Raw genomic sequence first — 24,595 nt, 5'->3', positions numbered from 1 at the left:
TTAACCAAAAATTTTTTTTTCTTGTTTTCTTTTGATTATCACAAATTTAGATTATTTACTCATTTTTAGCCCGATACGTGAAACTTGGGGCAAAATGAACCACTCAAAAATTCTAAAAGAAAATGTATTTCATACTATTATAACCTAGTCATGATTAATTTAATAGAAATATCATTTTTTGGTTATTATATGGATTTGGATTAAAATAGAGCATTTGAAAAAGTTAAAAAAACCAATAATCAATTTTCTACAGAAGTGAAAAAATGACTCGTATTATATCAAAAAAAGTTATTTCGAGTAATATTAAAGTAAATACAGTTGTTAAAGAAAAAAATATAAACATTTGTTACGCGGGAAATTTTTTTACAATTAAAAAAAAAAAATTTTTTTTTTTCATTTTTTTTCGGAGGGCCGTCTTGCCCCAAAAAAAAATTTTTTTTCAGGAGCTTCACCAAAATTTTGGTGAATTGAGTTCAAGTTAGACAAGAGTAAATCGACTTGATGGTTAAAAGCCACAAATAATAATAACCAGCTTAGGTGGGCCGTCTTGCCCCGGTCTCCCCTAAGCAATCTATAGATTATTGACACACCGTGAAACGTGTTTTAAGAGACTACAAAAAACTATAGTTTTGTTTATGGCCTTAAACATAGAACACATTTAATGTGTGTTACACGGAAAAAAATAAATAGTAAATGCAACATGATGCAGTCTTGGTAAATAAACATGATGAAATCATGTTGCATCCACATGACAATCATGTTGCGGTAGCATGAAAAAATCATGTGGATGCAACATGATTTGTCATGTAGCCTTAATAGCATAAAATTAAGCTGCAACAACTAAATATTTATGCTTCAGAAAAATTATTTATTATCAAGCAACTAGATTTTTTCGGATTTATAATATTGCAGATGAAAATTAGAGTAAATTATCAAATTAAATCATTTGTAAATGACATTTTTGCTTAAGGGGTTACGATTTTCAAAAAATCGATTTTTTGCTCAATCGTTGCTTGATAATAAATAATTTTTCTGAAGCATAAATATTTAGTTGTTGCAGCTTAATTTTATGATATTAAGGCTACATGAAAGTCATGTTGCTGCCACATGATTTTCTCATGCTGCCGCAACATGATTGTCATGTAGCCGAAACATGACAAATCATGTTGCTGCCACATGATTTTCTCATGTTTATTTACCAAGACTGCATCATGTTGCATTTACTATTTATTTTTTTCCGTGTAGAATAATACACTTGTAACACACTTGATTTTAGAGTAAAGTCGGTTAAGTGTAAACCTAGACGAAAACAATGTATTTCATCTCCGTATAACCAACTCTAAATCAAGTTTTATTTTTGACTAGGGTATTTCTATTTTTGTCAAATATTTATAACTTATTTTTGAAAATTAATAAATATATTGTGATGATTGACGTTTTTATTATAAAAATAAAATCTCTTAAAGTTAAAATTCATAGAAAGATACTGGTTAATTTAATAAAACTCGTCCACGACACATAGTTCCATCGAGTTTAAAATAATTTCAAATGCCAACAATATTCTATTACTCTTACATCCAGTGAATTATATCTGCCTCCATCAAGCTAACGGAATTAATTATTTTGTCCGAATTAACTCAACTTGATCTCGCTTAAATATTTAAAAAATTTTCTTCATAATTCAATCCTCTTTACTGTGCATTCTATTATTTATGTATACCATAAGCTTTTGCTATCCATCCAAATATATTTCCATTTGAAATATCCTAAGCATTAACAGTATCACATTAATCTCAAATATCTACGTTCAATTTTAAGCTTTTAATAGAAATTAATATTTGATGATTATTAATTTGCCTTCTTGATCACATCCTCTCGGCAAACGTCACAAAAATCAACTCATAAATTAGTCACAACTTTAATTCCGCCTTGTTAATCATATATTCATGAAAAAAAAACTAAACGATAGAACCCAAAAATTTATTTGTACACTGAAAAAAGGAAATATTTGTCCCAAATAAATCAATTTAGTTGTGGCTTTTTTTTGAATATTTCTTAATGACAAAAAAAATATATTTGGTACAACAAATAACCTTGTAACGGGGTGGAATGCTCCCACATTACAATTTAAATATAATTTCGACTCGCGCCAAAAGATCCGCCCTCCTTCTTCAACAACTGTCAACAACTGAAAAAACTACAGTCACTGAAGCGCCGGGGTCGCTACGGTCGAGTCCCGACTTTTGGTTTTAGGGGTTGGCCAACCTGAGTAGAGAGGTACGAGGGCCAGAGACGACGAGCGATCGGTCTCTTGGCTCGCAGCAACCGCCGTGGACGGACGTGCCTTACTGCAACTACCACTAACATCTTGGTTTCCACAAAGTTCTATCTACTACTACTACTACACGTGCTGCTAGTCATCATCAAAATGGGCCAAGAGCATATAAGCCCTCGGCTCGTGGAAGCTTATTTCTTTAATTAAGTTTATTTAAACTGGTTATTTATATAATAATTATTGTGGATTGGATCTGGTCGATGGGAAAGGATTGGAACGGTTTGGTGGACTTGGAAGGAAGGACTGGGTCTGGTTTTGGTCTTGGAGGAAAAGGATAGTTGGAATAAGAAGGACTGGTTAAGATTGGAAATTGTTGGAGTAAGTGAGCTCGTTTGTTTTATTGTTGGGTTAACTATTCATTTGTTAAATAATAGTTTATTAATTGGAGTCGTTAGTTATAAAATTAGTCGAGTCAGTTTTATAAAATTAGTCGAGTCAGTGTCATCCGTCATTTTGGTTATTGTTCATCTCATTAATTATCTGTAAAGCGGCTTCGTCAAATAAATGCCATTGTTTTATATTTAAATTTGACATATAAATTTCATTTATCACAACCTTCCTGATAAGTTAGGTATAAGAATTCTCTCTTCATATTTTAATTCACTGCGTGGTCCAGTCGGGGTTTACCCTCACCTGGGGATACTGAGTTCAGCTAGACAGGTTTGCAAGACACCTTAAGTTTTGCACATGTGTGGGACACTTATTGTATTGAGACCACAAATTCAATTAATATAATAAGTGCACCCATTACAACCTAAAATTTTGCGATACTATACATATATTTGAAGCCGTTATTTATTTGTAGCAATTGGATCATTTCTTTACCACAACCCGAGTCAAAATTTAAATCGTAGATTGAACGTACAAGACGTTGAAAACGTAAATTCAACCTTTGAAGACGTAAATAGTCGTAAAACGTATTTTAGACGTAGTTGACGTACAAAAACGTAAATAAGAATTGCGTAATCGTAAATCGTAGATACAACAAAACAATTAAACTATGTAGGAAACATTTCATTGCGAAAAGACATTTCTAGCAGCTAGAAGACAAGAAATGAAAATTCTTAGGAGCTGTAGAAAAATATTTTGGGCCTTGCAGGAGATAACTCTACTGATGCCCAGTTTCTCGAGCTTTTTTGGGTGTTATAGACTACCTAGAAGCTTGTAGACAAAAATGTTTCTGATATAGTTTAATTGTTTTATTGCCAGTCTTGAAAGGTTGTATCTACAATTTACGATTACGCAAGTTTTATTTACGTTTTTGTACGTCAACTACGTCTAAAATACGTGTCACGACTACTTACGTCTTCAAAGGTTGAATTTACGTTTTCAATGTCTTGTACGTTCAATCTACGATTTAAATTTTGACTCAGGAAATAAATCGCTTATTTCACGCAATTAAACTACTCAAATATATTATATCTTTCTCACAATTAAATATTTATTTGGCCATATCCAAATATACGATATCTTTGGCTCAAATAAATCTTTTTTTCAGTGTACAAAAAAATAGTGATTTTCCCTTTTGAAATTATTGCGAAAACAATCGTACTTAAAGTTTTATCTTAAAGTTACAAGAACTGGTAGCCAAGTCTGCAGGTCTTTCTTTAAAGCCCAGACAACCTTGACCGAGAATTCCGTCGTTTGTGATGTTTATAATACCAAGCCGGAAGTAGGAAATGCAGGTTGTATAAGAGAAAGGGTAGAGAATTTACATCATCAACATTATTATCATTATTATTATTATTATTATTATTATTACAGTACTTGAACAAATGTAATGCAATGGTTAGCAAATATAAAGCATCTGAGAGAAGATTTAAGCAGAAATTACTCGTAGTAGTGAGTCTCAAATGCGTTGTGTTATGAGGTTATGTTATATGTACTTGACGTCTGACGAGTTAACTTGAACTGCAGCATTCTGCATTGTTGGATTCATTGAGGAAAACCTTACTTACTCACTCACTCACTCACTCGTTTACTCACTTATTATCTTTATCTCATTCCCATGGTCTCTCTGTCTCAGTCTCTCTTGCAGAGAACAGCCTTGACCAAGTCTTGCTCGATGACCGCTGGCAATGCTAATGCACTCGACGTGGCTGCTGCATATCGTGCGGTTCACTGTTGTGGCGGTGAAATACCATCCGAGCAGATGAGAGTTGAGAGACCAGTCCAGAGCAGTATACTAAAGAGAACCGACCAGAGTAGAGTAGAATAGAGAGTTGAGTGTATAGAGGGCAAAGCACATATTCTCTCAAGAGTCCACATGAAACGGCTGATCGCTATCGACGTCAACACGCCTGGCTATTGTACCATCACGTTGAGGCTTACCGTCATACTTATGCTGACATAATACCATTTATATATGCGCCATCACCATTATGTATATATATTATATTCTGGGTGCTATATTACATAGTATGTGGGCACTATAGATAATGAAAACCATCATTGGGAAGTCAAGTAATTTAATTGACGTTATTATCGAACATAAATTGCGGCCAGATCAAGAGATGATTAAATTCCATCGCCACCATTGATTTGACCATAAATTAAGCAAATTACTTTTTCTGCATTGTAATTGAGAAAATTTATACTTTTAAGAGATTAAGTTCACATAAATTGCGTAAATTAATTGGATTATTAATTAAATTTATCAATTTTTGTTCAAAAAAAAAAATACTTGATTTATAAAAATAATTCAATTTGATACGGAAACTAATAATTTTAGTAAGCATGATGTTTGGGAAATAAAAACGTTTTAATAAGCTGCAAATCCTGAAGCATTAGTCCAGATGTACGGAGAAAAAGAGGCAGAGATGGAGAGGGTTTTAAGTTTTAAAATAGTTATGACAGAGTCACGTATTCGGCAACCGGGCGGCACAATGCACTGAATGAATTCATAGAAATATTTGAGGATATAATATATAAAGTACAGGAAAGATGCTCATCTCTTTTGGGTTTATATTTGCATTTGCGGCTGTGCTTTAATGATACGCCTGAGTCTCTAACCCATTACGTATATACTGCCAGGGGTTACCCATTGTAAAATGGTTTAATACAATCATTTGTATTACTACTGACAAAATTTATACGTGTATAAGCATAAACCGAGCTGACTCGAGCAGAATAAAATAAAGCATTTAAATTAAAATTATTTTTTACTACCTTCTTATTGTACTTTACTTTTTTTTAAGTAACTACACGGAAAAAAAGGAAATGTTGCTGCAACAGGAACGGTCCTGTAGCATGAGTTTGTTGCTGTAACAGGACTGATCTTGTGAATACTACAAGACTTTCCTGTTGCTACAACAGAACTAAGTCCTGTAGCTGCTCCCGTATGAAAATACCATATATGATAAATATGTAATCAATATGGGACCATATAAGTGGCCAAAAACGATATATATTTTCTTATATATAATATGGTAAGTTTTAATATAATTAATTATGTACGTAAGTTTATAAGTTAATGCACGGAAAGAAAATTATGGAAAATGTTCCCATAATTTTGAGAAATTTTTTCCTATACCATCATAGGAATTACGACCATAAATTATGGGAGCAGTTCCTATAATTATAGGAATGTTTCCCATAATTATAGGAATAGTTCCTATAATTATGGGAATGATACCCATAACGTTATAAGTTAGCACATATATGTATTACATATATTGATAATTAGATATGTAAATTTGTAAGCTAGCACACACATATAAATATTCTGAACACAATGTTGGAATCTTATAACAGAGAGAGGAATACAGAAAAGATTGAGTAGAGTACAGCACTAGAAAAACCTATCAACTCTTAACCCTCTAATAGTTTTTGTTGAGTAAAAAATATTTTTTATTTAAGAAGTAATAATTTAAAACTACGAAGATGAAGAGATTAATATATATAAAAATATAAAGATATAGTCTGTAAAAAAACTAACAGTTGCACAGTGAAGGAAATAAACAAATAATATAATATATCTTCTTTAAAATATTCATCAATTCATATTGCAATAGTTACTATCACTTCGATCTTGGTCTAAAGTATAAACTAAAATTTATTGCTGTAAGCAATTTAAAGAAAAAAAAATATTACTATAAATAAATAAAAATTACTTATTAAATCAGTCAATAAATTTATTTTATTTATTAAAATATTTTGCTTATTTTACCCAACCCTCCCATTCAAATGCATAAATTAAATAAACTGTAATTGTACTCGACTAGAATTTTTCGTAAGGATCCGAAAAGGTCCTTATCAGGTTCACCTTATTTTTAAAAAGGTCCAGATTGGGATTTTTCGACAAGGAACTGATATGGATGTAACGCTAGTGACCCATGAGGTCCTTATCAGTATTGCCTTATCGTGGTCCTGATAAGGAACTCGTCAGGTGTTTCTTCAGACCAAACTTTATGTTAACCTGAGAAGGTCCTCATGGTACTTCAGGAAAATTAGGAAAAATTCTAGTCAGATATATGTATATATATTTGTACAATAATTAATAACAAATTAACTTATGATTTTTTTAACATAGCAAATTAATTAAGTTGATTAATATTCAAAGAGAGAAAGATAATACTGATTACATTCGTGTTAATGGAATTGTATGATGTGTACAGCGATGTATATTAATGCAACTACCGGAACAATTACATGCGTTAATAGAGTAAATTGCTTTGTATAGATCTACCTATGGTGAAATCCATGAATATCTATTTATAGCTAAGCCAATAGTACATTTGAATAAGATACAGCCGATGTAACAGCAGTAGCGCGGCAGTAGTAACAACAGCAGTGGCAGTACCAGTAGTAGTCGTAATAGTAATAGTAGTAGTAGTAGTAGTAGTAATAGTAGTAGTAGTAGTATCGGTAGGAGCCGAACTAGTCTGTCTCTGTTGTCTCAAATCATGGAACACACCAACTATCCTATCTTCTCACTGTACATACTAACTGTCCTGTGTAAATGATGATACAACTATTTGCGACCATAATCTAATTTCCTGGTTTTCGCATCCTATTTGTCTTAGTGCATGAATCTTGGGTACACATGAATTTAACTGCGTCGTCCTCGTAGACATCATTCTCGTAATATTCGCCAAGAAATTCAAACTGCTGTACTATTCTGCTTTTAAAGTGACAAGATGTAGTTACTGCTAACGTTTATAGTGTGAAGATAGCTGAATATGTGACCTTTTGCATACTAATTTTATAAAGCTGTTATTCAAGTGGGTAGTGTATATATATAAATATATGTATATTACTAATACACGCTCGTACTACTTTCAGTTAGGCATATTTTAACGGTATTTATGTTACGGTTCTCAGATGTTGTATCTTTTACCGAAAAAAATTAATAAAAAACTTATTTGCGCTATTTATTTTGGTCATATTGATTTTTTATATTTTTAGCCTCGAAATTAAGTCAATCGTTGATAAAAAACGTTTTTTTACACTCGAATTCTTTAGATAATTTTATAGAGATAAATACATCAATCTATCATTATAATTTTTTTTCACAATTTTTTGAATAAACGTTAATCTGTCATAATAATTAACAGCAATAGCAATTAATAAAAAGAACACGAATGATATTTTTAATTAATATATGTATCTTTAATTAACAAATCAAAATTAAAATAAATTTATCATAAATTAACTTTATTTTTTGATAGTAAAACTTTTCTGGTATCTTTAATTAAAGTTAGTTTTTCTAAATCATTGGAAATAATTCAAAAAAAGTAAAAATTTGTATACACTATTCCCAAACGAGTTTTCTCATAATCATAAAATTAACCTGAGTATAAAAAAAAATTATTCCTCATTATCACATATAAATTTATCCAATAACTTTCTTTGGTTATTTTTTTGTCCTCATGCATATCTACTGCAAGTGTTTCCTTCTATTTTCTCCATATTTTCCTTGCATTTTTTTTACCTTCTTACTATCGCGTCATCTTTTTTTAAGCCATCTATTTCTAGACAATGGTTAAAATCTCACGGGATTATCTCATACCATCTTCCCCGAGGAAAAGCTCTCAGGTTATGCAGCAACCAACTCAAGGACATGAGAATAGTCATCTTTATCAAGTCTACTTTTTACACTTACCCCATACATTTACATTCAGCCTTTTTATTACTATTTTTTTATGGTTTTTATACATGCATCTACAATCTTCTCGACTATATAGTAGTTACCTGTACTATACATTTACGATTGATCCAATAAATAATATACACATTTATCTCATAAAATACTTATACATAATTTACAACATCAACATATCATACTGTATAGTATGTTTTGTTATACTCTCGGTTACTACGCCTCAATCTAAATTTCCAGTAGAGTAGTATAACGTTATATTACGTAGCTGTCTCGACCTTCTGATGTCTACAAATAGACGAATCTCGATGTGTGTGGAAACTTTAAATTCAATGTTGCTGTTAGTAACCTTACTTACGCTATTTGCTGAAGGTTACTATTAAAGTGATGCGAAAATAAGTGACAAGATAAGCGAGTATTTGCTACTTTATTTTTTTTTTATACCAACATCAAACATTTTTTATAAATCCGACAGCAAATTTAGTGGCTTTTTAAAAAATCACTTTTTCAGGAGTGCCAACATTTTTTTTTTTATTACGATCTCTTAATTATGAATCAAAGTAAATGGAAGTATTTCTAATTATAAATTTTTACTGATCTGATTAAATGTTGACGCAAATTATTTATATTTTCAAATTATTTAATTTTAATTACATAAAATAATCATTAATACCGCTGTTATCTACGCAATTGTAAGGTCATAAACTGGCCTTCAAACAAATGGATCAAATGTCATGGATTTCGCAAAAAAATATAGTACTAAATTACAGCACGAACAACATTTTTAAATCGATAATAAAATATATAGGCAGTTGTATATAAATTAATAATATTTTTTGATCTTGTGATAGAAAGTCGTATCAATTTTATTAATGATTCAAATATTCACCTGCACAGAAAAGAAGGATTTCTTGGCGCTAAAAATATTTACTCGCCATAAGAATTTTTTTGCACCATAAATTAAAAACAAAAATTTTTTTGGGGCGAGAAAAAGTTTTCTGGGAGCAAGAAAAATTTTTTTGCTCTTGAGCCAAGAAATTTTTTCTACTCCTAGAAAAATTTTTGTCTTTAATTCAAAGTGCGAAATTGATTTTACGCCAAAAAATCCTTTTTTTTTTTGTACGGAAATATGCATTGCAGTTATAAAATAATATTCGAAAATAAAAAAAGTTTTTAAAATATAAAAATTATTAAAGTGCAATGGCGTATTTTTTATTTACGACGAATTAAACGCAAAAAAAGTAACTATAAATTATGACCTTCAGGCTAATTTCAAAGCTATTAGATACTCCCTCACTCACGATTTAACGTCCGCCAGACAAGAGCAATAAATTCGGTCAAGTTTAACCCAATGAAGGCCGGCGTCACTCATTATGTTGTACATTACATTTGTCTAAAATTCCAATTCTAAAACGTCATTATTTTATTTTTCTGTCTCATTTAATTTACAAAAAAACAATCTACATTTCATTTCATTGGGCTCTAATCAATATTCTATCAAATGTAATTTAAGTAAACGAATAAATCAATTAATGCTTTGCCTTTTAAGTCCAGATTTTGTATTTTTTTACTTTTAATCAAAATTATAATGACGAATTAATGATTATTCAAAAAATATTTAAATAAAATTTTTTGTTTAATGATGTTAAAATGAACGGATTAACAATAATCCAATGCTAATCCGTCCAAATTTTCTGTTTCAATGCTTCATATAATTATACTAAAATGACTTCTCATAAATTTAATTATTCAATTAATATAATGAAGAAATTAATTATAAAAATGAATTAATAATAATCCCCCTAAACTTTGTGGATCTTGGCTTTACTAAACTCATTTAAAAAATCAGACTTTATTTTCATTTCGAATGTTAAAAAATAATCACAAAAAATCCCATTTCAATTCTAAAAAAAAAAAAAAATAATATAAAATAATCTCTTAAACAATTTAAAAATAATTTCGCTCACAAATACATCTGCAATTACTAGATTAAACTTCTACTAATAGTTTACTACTAGACCATTTGATTAAAAATACCAATTAGGTGTACTGAGGATTTCGCGAACAAATAAATGAATGAATGAAAATGTTTAATGAAAAAAAAAAAAAAAAAAAAAAAAAAAAAAAAAAAAAAAACAGAAATAAAAGAAGAGGAACATAAATCGATTAAACTTTTATTGCAGTGTCGAGAACTTACGCCTGACGAGAGTCGATTGTTCGGAAAAATTAAATGGTCGATTTGTCTCAGTGCCTTGTGTTCGCTTGCTAGTGGATGTGAAGAAGACCCTCAATGTATAATAAGAGTAAGAGAGATGAGAATAATGGGAAAACGAGAGTTAGATGAAATTGTACATTGTGTTACTCTACTGTGTACACTGAAATTCACAGCCAGGTTCATTTCTATACATATATATGTATACATACATATATGCTTATGTATGCGAATACTATTACTAGCTCACTGTGGTATATATAGCTTTTGGGTGACTAACTGACTCACTAGACACACTATGACTATAACTACTATACTAGTGACTAGTCTGCATGTAGATAGAGTGTCCATGCAGTGTCCAATATGTAGTATGTACATAGAACGCCGAAAATATTCAACCACATTTCGATTATTCCATGTGTGACTGAAAAATTTTAATTGATACACCCGAGGGGACGTTTCAGTACGCTTAATCGTGTTATATACAAATGTGTGCCAATAGTGGGCTTAAAAATTCATTGACCTGAACTTCTGTACAAATTACGATCTGCTATCAATAAATATCCACTTTTTTTTTTAAATATTTAATTTTAAAAAAGTCAAGTTAATTTTATCATACATTACTTTGTTATTTATTTTTTATTAACTTTTTATGTATATATTTGGCAATATATATTTTTATTTAAGCTGTTTAGTCCGCGTTTTTTCTTATGGTAGCCTTTGATCTCTGATTATTTATTTACATATTTTATCCACATCACATGTGTGTTTGTTGAATTCCTCGCGATATATACCGTTAGTCATTCGTGGCCAGTGATATATATTTAAATATATATGTCTATATATATATATATGTATGATTTCAATTAAAATTAAAACTAGAATATTGCATCAATAAAACTTGTATTTAATCTATTTGTCCGGTTTTATAGAAATTATGTTTTTTTTTTTAAATAATGATATGATACTGGTGAAAAGATGTTTTTAAAATGTTATTAAGAAATTTAATGGGCTTACTCATATTGCTAGTGGTCCTGAGATTGAAGCATCGCCGCAGGTGTCTGTAAAAATTTTTTTATTTGTCAAGATATTTCATTTGCATTTGTAGAAAAAATTTATATAACATAATTTAGATTAATAAAGTGAGATATTATTTAATTAACAGTTATTTATAAGCTGTCGTTGATTGCAATCCAGTGTTCCAAATTTTTTTTTTTAATTTATTTAAAATATTTGAACTTAAGAAATTTTTTATATTCAATTCAGTGATTACACTGTCAAAAATCAAGAGTAAATTTGGAGTAGATTGCAAATTTGATTTAAATTCGAATTCATTCCGTCACTCGGTGTTTCAGTTTTTAAAAAAAATCACTCTGCATACGGGGTAAATCGGGAATTTATCTTTCCAGCAGAGTCTGGATTTTATTTGAACCCGCATTCACTTCGATTCGGAATTTTAATATTAAAATAAATTCCCCTTCGGAGTAAATTTCTCTCAATTCACTCCGGATTCACTCCGCAAATTTTTTACAGTCTCAGATTTATTCTCAACTAAACAATAGTTTCAATTTTTTATTTATTATTACGGTCATATGATCCAGTTATGCAATTTTCATCTTATAAATAGTTATTGCTGTTTGCATATTCTCGTATCTATATATATATATATATATATATATATATATATATATATATAATATATAGATCTTTTATAATCTCACTTAATTCCCAAACATTGCCAGACGTCCTAATGATACAACATTAATGTTTAACGCGATACGATGAGAGTATGTGTTGGTATATAGACATCTATGTATATGTACACATAATATCTACATATATATATGTATATATGTATATATGTATATATGTATATATGTATCTAGATAAATGTGGGTATACTAATATAGAATTCAAGGACTGAAATCACATTAGGATGTCTAGGCGGTTCATGGTCTTATTGCGTAATCATCATCACATCACAAAAAAGAAGAGACCACAAAAAAAATCACGTTCACAAGATCGTTACCAGAGATTTATACGTGGCGGACAAGAATAAAAAACTAAAGATGCGAATTCACTGCCGTGAGGTATTAGAAATAATAGCCAAGGCCGTGATGTGTCTCTATTAAGAATTATTAATATATATTTTATATACTCATATATTTCTATATATACATAGTAGATGTTATTTAAAAATCGCAAAACTTTGACCGTCTGTCAACCCTAACGGTAGTTTTCAAGGACTCTAAAATAATTCAATGTAATTATCTCAGCTGCTTTGTGTTAGAACCGGAAGAATTTTTTGTTACGCATTCAATTTTTTTTCTTATTTTCAACGAAAAAAACTCCACGCGTAAAACGAAATTAAGATGAAATTAATTATCATAATAAGTAAATAGTTTTGTAAAAATAGTAAAACTTGTATAAAAATAACAAACAATAAAATATTTCTATTGAAATAACTTAAAAATTTTTTCCCTATCAACCATGTGCATCAACTCACCAGTAGTTCATTTCCTCCTTTGGTATTTTCCATATATTGAAGAACTTTGAAAATAAAAAAAAAATAAAATGAATAAAAAAAATAACACATAAACTAGTATGCATAGTTATTATGCCCAACCAATACCGACCTTTTTCACTTCCTCAATCCGGAAATTTTTTCTCCCTACCTCAACCCCGTTCCCTCGCACTCACTACTCTCTATTTCTTCGTATAAGTCAATACTAGTGTAATATGGACTAGAGTAGAAGATAGTATATTTATATTCCTCAGCAATCATGTAGTACCGGATATCAAAAGACATGACAATAATCGATTTCATCTCACTACCGCTCCAGAATATATTCCGCCAGCTATCAAAGTATCTGTTTGCTAAAATAGGTTGAGCAAGTCAAAAGACATAAAGACCTTTCTACTGATAAAATTCTTCTGCATACACATATTTAGGGAACAGGGGGTGGCGCGAAACGGGGTTACCTCAAAATTTTATAAAAAAACATTTTTTGCAAATATCGAGTCTCAGCCGAAAAATGTTACTGACTTTTTTTTATGATAAAAACTATTAAAAATTTTTTTTTTCTTTGCATCCAATGGTTGTACAGAATTTAATTTTTCTATATGTAAAGTACTTACAGGAAAATTTAATTCCATCAAATTTAATTAGTAGGGGAAGGGGATAGGGTAGGTAAAACGAAGTACCCCCAAAATTTCATAAAAAAAATTTTATTTTTTAAATGTTTTTTAAACATTCCAAAATCACTTTTGTAAATATAATTGAGCATTATTTTGAATATTTTTTGTTAAACTTTTTCAGAAATCGAGTGTCAGTCGAAAAATGTTAATGGCTTTTGTTTTATGATAAAAACCAATGAAAATTTTTTTTTCTTCCTTCGCACTCAATAATTGTGTAAAATGTAATTTTTCTTCATGTAAATTACTTACAAAAAATTTAATTTAATCAATTTTATTTAATATGCAGGAACTTTCTTCACCTTTTTAAGGGGGTACCCCATTTTGCCCGCAAAAGTAAAAATTTTTTTGTTTCAACGGCAACTGAAATTTTTGTTTATTTTCTTTGAATATCATTAAAAACAAAAAGATTTCGCGTATTTGAGTCCTCGAAGCCTTAGTAATTTCTTAAGTACCCCGCTTTGCCCCCCTCCCCTTTTCCTATCCAGAAATTTTTGGTTTTCATCTTTTTTTGGTACCTGATTTTGCCCACAAAAATAAGAATTTTTTTATTTAATTTGAATATCATTAAAAAAAATATATTTAGCGTATTAGAGTCCTTCAAAACTCAGTATTTCCTTAAGTGCCCCGTTCCGCCCCCCTCCATATACATAAATAAATATGATATATTTATATGGCAATGATGATTCTTACGACGCATACATATTTGATGTGCGTATTAAATATAAAAATCAAATGAATACAGACGACGAGACTAGACTGGTGACTATTATGTCAATACAGACAGCTCTCTGTACTCTGCATTGATGACAGAATTCTGTTATGTGTAGAACGTTTGTCTGTCGTTTTGTGCCCGCATGTATACTCGTATGTGGGTGTGAGTTGTTAAATATATGTTAGACTCTAAAATGTACTAGTACCATTCAAACACTAATTTCGGCTTGACTCAACACTTTAAATTGTTAAGGTCTGGCCTTGGTATGTCACTAACCTATGTTACCGGGTAGACGCGTCTAGCTCCTTCTATCGTCGCTTAGAATCAAAAAGAAACTAAAAAAATTCTTGAGCTTATTCTCAAACGTAACACTAGTGTGTATATGTGTTTTATTATGTCGTATATATGTATATATATTTAATCATTTGGCTGAGCTATGTGTACTCATGCTACTTTGCTATGGCTACACTAATGTTATTCCAAACACAGTGGAGCCAGACTTCCGTCTGGCCTAACCTTGAACTAGCACAAACGCGTCTAGACAGCCGCGCCTTTGTCGACGTACGCTTGTGTGTTTCAATGAGTTTGATAAATCATTTTTTATTTTTATTGTTGTCTTCTATTCTAAAACAAAGAAATAATGAAGCTATTCATATAGAAAAACTTTTAATCAAAATGAACAACTGCTGAAATGAAATTATTGGGTTGAGTCTCAATACGAAATATTTTTTTTGTCCTTTTATTTTGAGTAATTTAATAAAGATGTACGTGTAATTGATAGTGTAGTTGAATTAATAAGAAAAAATATGATACAGCAAATAATGATAGTGGTAATAAGTATTTTTTTTTTCTTTGAGATAAACTTTAGCAAGCGAATTCCGGTGAAACCGGCCCGGAAATTAGGTACGCCGTGGTATTACTTGGAAAATTATTCACGGAGGTGAGGTCGACTGACTATGAAAGATGAAAACCACGATGAAGTCTTTTGTGATGAGTTCTAATATGCTGGGATTTAACAAAAATTATTATTATTATTATTATATTATTATTTCTTTGCAATGCTCGAATTATTTTTAGATACGTACACTGTAAAAAAAGCGGTATTCAAATGAATTAATACTGGTGTAGGCAGTATAATTTGGCGGTGTTAAATCTGTGTAAAAAAAATTCCACGTATAGAAATTAGAAAGAAAAATGTATTACCTATATCCCGTGTAAAAATAATTCGTTCCAAAAAGATTCCAAAAAAGTTCTGCATGTGACACTTCTAACTATGAGACAGATTAGAACTTCGAATGGAACTTTTTTGGAACATTAGTGATTTTGAAGGTAAAAAAAAAGTTTTCATGAGCAAATTTAGAGTCAAAAAAGGACGTTTTTGGAACTTTTTTGAAATTTTTTATAGACGTTTTTTTTGTTCTGTAAAAAATTCAAAAGTAGTGATTTTTGAACGATTTTGGCATGTTTCTGGAACCTCTTCAATCTACAAAAGATGCAAAAGAAGTGATTTTGGAATGTTTTGGAATGCCTTTTTTAGTCCATAAAAAAGTCAAAAGTGGTGATTCTGGAACTTTTTTGGAATGTCCATATAAAATTCCAAAAAAGTTCCTAAAACTTTCTATTTTGACTCTAAATTTGCTCATAAAAACTTTTTTTTTACCATCAAAATTATTAACGTCCAAAAAAGTTCCATTCAAAGTTCTAATTTGTCTCATGTTTAGAAGTTCCACATGCGGAACTTTTTTGAAATCTTTTTGGAACGAATTTTTTTTACACGGGATAAAAAAATATAAAAATTTAATGAAATTGTCTGGAGGAAATTTCCATTTTGCTATGTACTTACACAGTTGAAAATTTTGTGTTCTTGTGTATAAAAATTCAATGGTTAAATATTTTGTGTCGATTATTTGACACCATCAAGTGTGAATTTAACTAAAGTTAAATGTGTTATCTGATCTCAACAAGTTTCAAACCTGTATTATTCTTCGACGCAAGTGTAATGTGTTAAATTAACACAAAAATTGGATGGAGCATGTGATTTGTGTTGAATTTAACACAAATTTTTCAACTGTGTATTTAAATAATTATTTATGTTATACGTAATTTATGTAAAAATTACACAATTTTACGGCCACCATTTCAATCATCAATAATTTAATTAATTAATAAAAACACTGAAAAATATTTTAACACCACTTTCGGTGTTGAAAATTAATACCACAAATTTTAACACCTACACCACCTGGACTTACCCTGTTTTTTTTACAGTGTAAAATTTGGTTGTTTTTTTTCTATTTTTAATAAGAAAATAAATATGAGTAATAAAATATAATTAACGAATGAATAAAAACGAGATTCTTATTAATGAATTAATTTAAATATTGAAGAAAAAGGCAATAATCAGGATAAAACAAAAATAAAATATTATGTCTTAATAAAAATGAAAAAAAAGTTAATATATTTTTAAAGACATGAGAGATCACATTGTTATGCCATATTGCCTGTCAATGTTAATTATGTAAGAGAGTAAAACTGAGTGTGCTAAGAAGTGGAATTTCGCAAACGACCATGAATCTAATGTTTTCTCTTCGACCGGTTTATTTTTATTTTATTTTTTCTGCCCATTTTATTTTACTCTACCAGCAAATTCCCAGTCCCGGCCTTGGCGAATTTTGTATTCACATTAATGTCAAAGGTTTTTAAGAAATATGTATTTAATATTTGCCGTTTTATTTTCATATATATTTATGAGAAAACAATTTTTAATAATGCATAATGATATTTTATTACTTACGCTTACCGTAAATATTATTTATTTATCAATCTAACTGTAAATATATAACAAGAATTAATAATAATATTAATAATAATAATAATAATAATAGAAAAAGTAAAAGGTTTAAATTTAATATCCGATTATATCTCGTGAACATTATTAAGCTCTGAATAATCCGATAGAATATCTTTTTAACTATCGTACTCTGTACTATTTTTTTACAATGAGATTACCAGTTATTAAAGTTTTTTTTTTCTTAATATTAAAACAAAAAATTTAGATAATGAAATACTGAAAATTGCATTATTTAATACAAAGAGAAAAAATAAACAATAATGAGGTTTTTAAATGACTAAATTGTACAATAACATTTAACTTTTAAAATATGTAATTACATTAAATATTTAATTACATTTTGTATCTCATTATCTAAGAGTAGAGTACCATCTGCTAACAATTCCGTTACAGTTCTCTATTAAAATATTTGAGCGTTTATTATTATTACGAATCGTAATTTAAATTTAAATCTCAAAGCTCTTTCTTGGTTAAAAAAAAAATTAATTGGCTTAATATTTTAAGTTTCTGTTGAATATATAAAGGAAAAAAAAAGTAAAATATTGAATATGAGTGCATTATTTAATTCGATGCAATTTTTTATTTACGACTAACACTTAACTATAAAATTATTTTTATATCGTTAAACGACAGCGCGTCTGCGTCAACGGACAAGGTCTATGACCAGTGCTGTACCAACTCGAGTGCAATGTATTAGATCCAAGGTTAAATTAGAGAGAAATGTGATATTGACTCGTCTTCATATTAAACTCACATATGACACTGTCTCCGCAACAAGACTAATATGCTTGTATATTTTTTCCACGTATTTCAAACTTATATTTGTTTATCCGTTCACGTAATCTCAACTTTATAGAATTGAATATAAATTGATTTTCTAAACAATTACCGTAAGTCTCGTACACGGAAAAAAATGATGCTCAAAATTTTAATAGTTTGTAGTTTATTTTTGACTCAAAATTAGTATATTTAATACTAATATCAAACCAGGATCATTATATATATTACAAAATGACTATTATTTATATTAAAATTTAATACACATAGAAGAGCAAATTTTGTAATTTCGTATACTAAAATTAATATGAAAAAGAATCGATAAATTGGTATCTACAGTTATTACTATTCAAATAAACATAGAAAAATTTTAAAAATTAGGAACCGAAAAATTAGTAAACATACATATTAATATATAAAGATCTAATGTACTAATTTTTCATTTTATTATTTACCACTAATTCGATATATGTATATAATAAATTAATTTATAATAACGAATAAATAACATTTTATATTAATTATTTGTCAATGGGATAGAATTTATAAAATAAGTTAAAAAATTTCGGTATTTTTATGAGCAAAAAATCAGTATCTAGTATTCTAATTTTTCATTTTATTATTTACCACTTATTCGATTTATGAATATTGTAAATTATTTTATAATGATGAATAAATGATATTTTAAGCTAATAATTGATCAGTGATATCGAATTTATAGAATAAAAGTTAGTAACTTTTGCTATTTTCGGCTGGAAAAATTAGTATCTAAGATACCAATTCTTAATTTGACCAATCATTACTTTTTAATAGATTATGCCATAAATTAATAAACTTTCACTAATAAGTCACGTATTTATACCTAAAAGTAATAATATTTACTTACTTTTTGAAATAATTGATAGTGGTTTTTCGAAATCTACAAAAATTAGTAAACTACTTTGTATTAAGTACATAATAGTACTAATTATTGATAACAGATTCCACTTTTTACTATTATTTATTAATTTTTAATATTCTGTTTTTTTCGTGTAAATAAATAAATACCAAATAAATCAAACACTGAAAAAATGAAATATTTGTCCCAAATAAATCAATTTATTCGTGGCTTTTTTTTGAATATTTCTTAATGACAAATAAATATATTTGGTACAGCAAAATATGACAATTGATTCAAATAATTTTATAATTTGACGGAAATATATCATTTATTTGTGGTAAAGATATTAAATTTGTGACAAATAACCTAAAATTTGGTGATACTATACATATATTTGAAGCCCTTATTTATTTGTAGCAATTGGATCATTTCTTTACCACAAATAAATCACTTATTTCACGCAATTAAACTACTCAAATATATAAGATCTTTCTCACAATTAAATATTTATTTGGCCATATCCAAATATACGATGTCTTTGGCTCAAATAAATATTTTTTTCAGTGAAGCTGAAAAAAAATTTTGTTCTTTGTATTGTAAGAGAAAAGCAGAAATTAAAAATAACGTTACACTAAATTCAAAAGGTATTCACGGTATATCATAACGTAAATTTAATGGATCATGGATTTCCGTCTGCAGGAGTGTATGGTGGGCATTAAGGCACAGTAAAATTTATCGCTGCAAATGGGTAGAAAACGTGTTAAGAGCCTTAGGCACCAAGGATCCGTACATCGCGTATAGTAGTATAAGATATCTCGCGAAGAAGCACCGGATTCGGCAGCTAAGGTGAAAGGCCCGAAATATAGGACACATCGTCGTACCAAAACTCGTCTACGTGGGATCCTCGTCATGATCATTTATGTATACAAATATACGAGTGAGAGATGTAGAGATGTTAAATAAGTGTAAGTGTGTGTAACCAAACAGTATGGGAACAAATACACAAGTAAAAGCCGGAGGCGGAGAGAGAAACAGGAATGGATCTTAGCAATCCTTTTACGGGTTATGCCGACCTGCGATCACGTCGAAGATGCTTTTTTTGGGGCCACCAACATCTCATACTTATCCTTCTATACTCATTATTATTATTACATTATGCATGTTGGATATATTTATATATATCGACATTAAAAATCAGTGTGACAAATAGTTTATGAGATGATTATCTTCAAATGGCAATGGCGCATTGATTAACATTTACTTTATTATTTTTATAAAAGTTTATTTCCGTCGCCTACTTAATTTTATTTGCATGTGAAAATAAAATAATGTGATAAGTCCACTTGATTCAACGGGCTTGTAAGCTCAGTAAAATCTGTTGGAATTGTTGCCAGATGGAATCGTAAATCCGGTGGAAGATGTTGGTAGTAGTAGTGGTGGTGGGTTTTGCGCACCAATTGCCAGGCCGTCTGTTGTCGCGGGAAAACTTTTTCTTTAAAAGCTTCGAGAGGAAGTAAAGAACAAGAAGTTGAAGTTGAAAGAGTAAGAAGAAGAAGAAGAAGAAGGAGAGAATGAACATCTAGGGATTTCAGTATAGCGGTAAGATGAGCGAGAACAATCGTACGGACGATCAAAGTGCCAGCAGAAGCAGTCGTTGCAGCAGGATGAGAGTAGTTGGCTGGCGAATCGGCCGAAGGTGGAGTAAAAGCACTCGGGATTAGCACACAAGTGTACTTTGTATTGAATTGACCGTGCCATTGGAAATTTGAACTGCTTTATACTAGTCATGATGCGATTCCTAAAACTTTACCGACAAATCATTAGCTCACTCTATTTTCTCGTTTATCAAAAACTAACTTCAATATTGTTAAGATCTTATTATTGTTGTTACTGTCTATTATATACAAGTTTTCGTATTAATCTTATTGTATATTTTATGTCCAACATGTATCATATTTTTTGAATAATTTATTATTTCATTCTATTTTTTTTTTAATAAAAAAATTATTTATTTGCTATTTAAAATATTAATTAATATTTTAAATGCGGTATTCATAAATCAATAAAGTCATTTTGGTATGTAAACACGGATGTCAATACCAAGCATACATACGACTCAATTTTTCAATAAAAAATCCGAGTGTACATAATATGAATACACAAATTTATTTGTCAAAACATTGATAGAGAATTGAAATCACGAATAATGATGATTCGAAATAAATCAAAGTGAAATAAAATTATAATAAATTTTTTTAGTGGACGGTAAATTGCCTAATATATATGTATATATATATATATTTATAAAATTGTTTTTTGAAAGGCTAACGAAAGATTTAACCGTGGAGGCGGTTGTATATTTCACACACTGGAATGGCAAGCTAGACGGAGTTGAGAGGAAGTGGTGGATCCGTAAAACCAAGATCAACGCCCCTTGGGTCAGGGTCACTAGCCTTTGCCATCAGCTCCTTCAAAAATACTTATAAAACTTATAGGTCAAATATTTATATTTATTTTATTTGCAATCTATAATACCCAAAATATCCTGTTCATTTTTTTTGTTTTTCATACTAATCCGCTTCTAAAAACACAGTTACGATACCTTTTTTATGTAAAAAAACAAAAACAAACATGTGAGTTATGACGGACAATTTTAAGCGGGGACCAAATCCATCTCAATATTTTTTCTACAGATTAATTTTTATCTAAAAATAAAAAGTAAAATATATACTAGTACTAGTACTACATTTGCTGAAGTTTCGTAAAAAAAAATATATAAACAAAACTGGCGGAATAATAATTATTGCAATAAAAAGAAATAAACAAAGGCGTATTAAAAATAAATAACATTTAAGTGTACCGTTATCATTTATAATAATTTCTATACAATATCATAATAATGCTGAAGCATTATAAGATATTACGGTAATTGCAGACTCATTGGGCTGTTAAAAGAACAACTAAAATCATGCACAATACTAATGAGAGTTGGTAGTAGTGGTGGTGATGATGATGGTAGCGATCGTGATGGCGATGGTGGCTTTCAGAACAGAAACCTGATGGGAACATTAACCGCTAGTCGGTCGCGTCAAAGACTAAGATTAACGTCTCACGCTGTCTCTCTTTACACTTTAGGTTCCTTATCTATTTCTGTCACGAATCAAGTTTATATATTTACATTAATTCACGCACACATAGAGATTTATGTTGATACAAATCTATGTAAATATATATATGTATGTATGTATAGATGAAGATGTAGATGTAAATGTAAATATATATTATACAGTAAGCGAGTATCCCATTCTAATTTACTCGTGAATTGCGTGACAGACAAGCTAATGTAGACAAACTAACAATCTAATACAAGCTCGTGGCTCGACTTTGTCTGCTTGGTAATCCTGTTCAAGAGTGTCTGACCAACGTCTAGACATTACGCTAGACAGCCTTAGTATACACGTCTATTGAACTTCTATTCATTCATTATAATACCTTACTATGGTGTATCTTGTTACGGAATACCGGTCTAACAAGTTTCAAACTCTTACTTTTAAGAACAGCTTCATCAGTGCTGAATAGAACCAAAGGTATCCAGATCAAAACGCATTTCAAGTGCATACAGAAAAATAATTGCGACAGTTCCCTGGTGGAAATTTTTCGGAATTTTCTTCGAAGACTCAGTTCTAAAGTTCTAAAAACTTTTTCAGAGTTATTCAGAGATAAGTCCGAAAAATTTCCACCAGGGTTGTTATTGATAAATTGTGCCCAGTATAAAATCGGGAGTGAATCCGGATTTTATTTCAATTTGAATTCACTCAGAGTTCCGGAGTTTTAAAAAAATCCCTTCGCATAAGGAGTGAATAGGGATTTTTTTTTTGGTGGAGTGACGAAGAGTTTATTTCAATCCACATTCACTTCAGTCAGGTGTTTTAGAACTTAAATAAATTTATATTAAATAGAAACAGCTGTTAATTAGAAACATAATTAATATTTTCCGAAACTCCCCTTCAGAGTGAAATTCACCCCGAGGGAATTAAATAAAAAAAAAATCATCCACTTCACGTTCACTCCGGATTCACTTCGCGCTTACTCCGCAAATTTTTAACAGTGTGATAAAAAAAACTTATGAAAAAAAAAAGGAAATGAATTTTTAGAGTATCGGTGGTTAGAAGTAAAACGGCGAAAGAACTAAACGAAAATCCATGAAATAAAGAAAATCGTTGAAAAGATCAGCGTCTAAAGGGAATTAGAGTTAAGATAACTGCGACACAGCTATTTGTGGTCTTTTTCTTCACAGCCGACCGCATTCAGTTCTTCCCTTCTTTCTGCGCTGCACGAGATACCGGGTTCTCTCTCGTATCAAATAACTTAGGGTGTCTCGCTCTCGCCCTCCTGGTCGGTCTCTCTCGTATCAAATGAGTTGCTCGTTACGCGTACGGGACTGCAGGAAAGTTCGTGAGCTTCGAGGCGAGCACGTTCCACTCTAATTACCGCCTGCACGCCCACGGCCGCGTCGTGGGGCCAGGATTAATGGCGATTACTTGTTTCATCCTGTGGGGAGCTTCCGCAGTAGCGTCGCCAGGTGTTGGCTCGATGTTACTATCCTCAATCGTAACCAAAAAGTTATTTAACCATTTTATTTTAACTTCTGCCTTTCATAATTATTGTCATACCCATCCAATTATTTATATTTTACGGATTTTTTCTTATTTTATATTAAAATCAATTTATTAATTAGCGATTATTTCTTTTTTTTTTTATTAACAGAAAATTTTAAAAGATAATTTAATACACGGAAAGAAAATTATGGGAACTTTTGCTATGCATTATGGGAATAGTTCCCATAATAATATAGGAATTGAACCCATACTATCATAGGGAGAGTTCCCATAATGGTATAGGAATTGTACCCATGATATTTTAGGGATGGTTCCCATAATATATGGGAATAGTTCCCATAATAGTCTGGGAATAGTTCCCATATTATTATGAAAACCGTTCCCATAATATTATGGGAACTATTTCCATATCATTATGGGAACTATTCCTATAAAATTATGAGAACTATTTCCATAATATTATAGAAACCATTCCCATAATATTGTAAAAAATTTTTTTTGCAAAATAGTGCAGAAATTTCCCTCATGATATGGAGAGCTAAATTTATTAAAAAAAAAAAAATTTTGTTAAAAATTTTAATATATTTGCCAAATACGATTTTTTTTGTCAATATTTGAACTTTTGTTTTTATATTTAATAATATTTCTGTGTATTGTAGAAGTGATTACCACGCTGTTCTTAAAATTTATTTTTTCATGAAAGTATGGGAACCATTCCCATAATATTATAAGAATGATTCCCATAATCGGATAGGAACTATTCCAATAACATTATGGGAATGGTTCCTATAATTTATGGGAATGATTCCTATAAAATATAGGGTTCATTCCTTTATATTATGGGAATGATTCCCATAATATTATAGGAACCATTCCTATGATGTTATGAGTAGAATTCCTATGATTATAGG

The 24,595-nt window shown here is 29.9% G+C and overlaps 1 protein-coding gene and 1 long non-coding RNA gene across 6 annotated transcripts in view; one reads left to right on the top strand and one right to left on the bottom strand.

The window, feature by feature from the left end:
* Nucleotides 1–24,595, bottom strand: part of LOC130667874 (uncharacterized) — a 268,882-nt gene that overhangs the window by 152,126 nt on the left and 92,161 nt on the right. For 2 of the 5 annotated variants that reach the window (XR_008989912.1, XR_008989914.1), the window contains exon 2: nucleotides 11,665–11,708. This is a non-coding gene — a long non-coding RNA (uncharacterized LOC130667874). Of the gene's footprint in view, nucleotides 1–11,664; nucleotides 11,709–13,153; nucleotides 13,180–14,833; nucleotides 14,864–24,595 lie in introns of those variants that run through there. The other 3 variants (XR_008989913.1, XR_008989911.1, XR_008989915.1) reach the window with 3 other exon arrangements.
* LOC130667867 (uncharacterized) overlaps nucleotides 1–24,595 on the top strand; it is a 188,585-nt gene that overhangs the window by 135,695 nt on the left and 28,295 nt on the right. The gene's annotated exons all lie outside the window — the stretch shown is intronic.

The sequence above is a fragment of the Microplitis mediator genome, chromosome 5, assembly GCF_029852145.1.
Source record: "Microplitis mediator isolate UGA2020A chromosome 5, iyMicMedi2.1, whole genome shotgun sequence".
NCBI lineage: Eukaryota > Metazoa > Arthropoda > Insecta > Hymenoptera > Braconidae > Microplitis > Microplitis mediator.
Note: the sequence above shows the minus strand (reverse complement) of the source record. Positions and strands in the feature narration are given on the sequence as shown.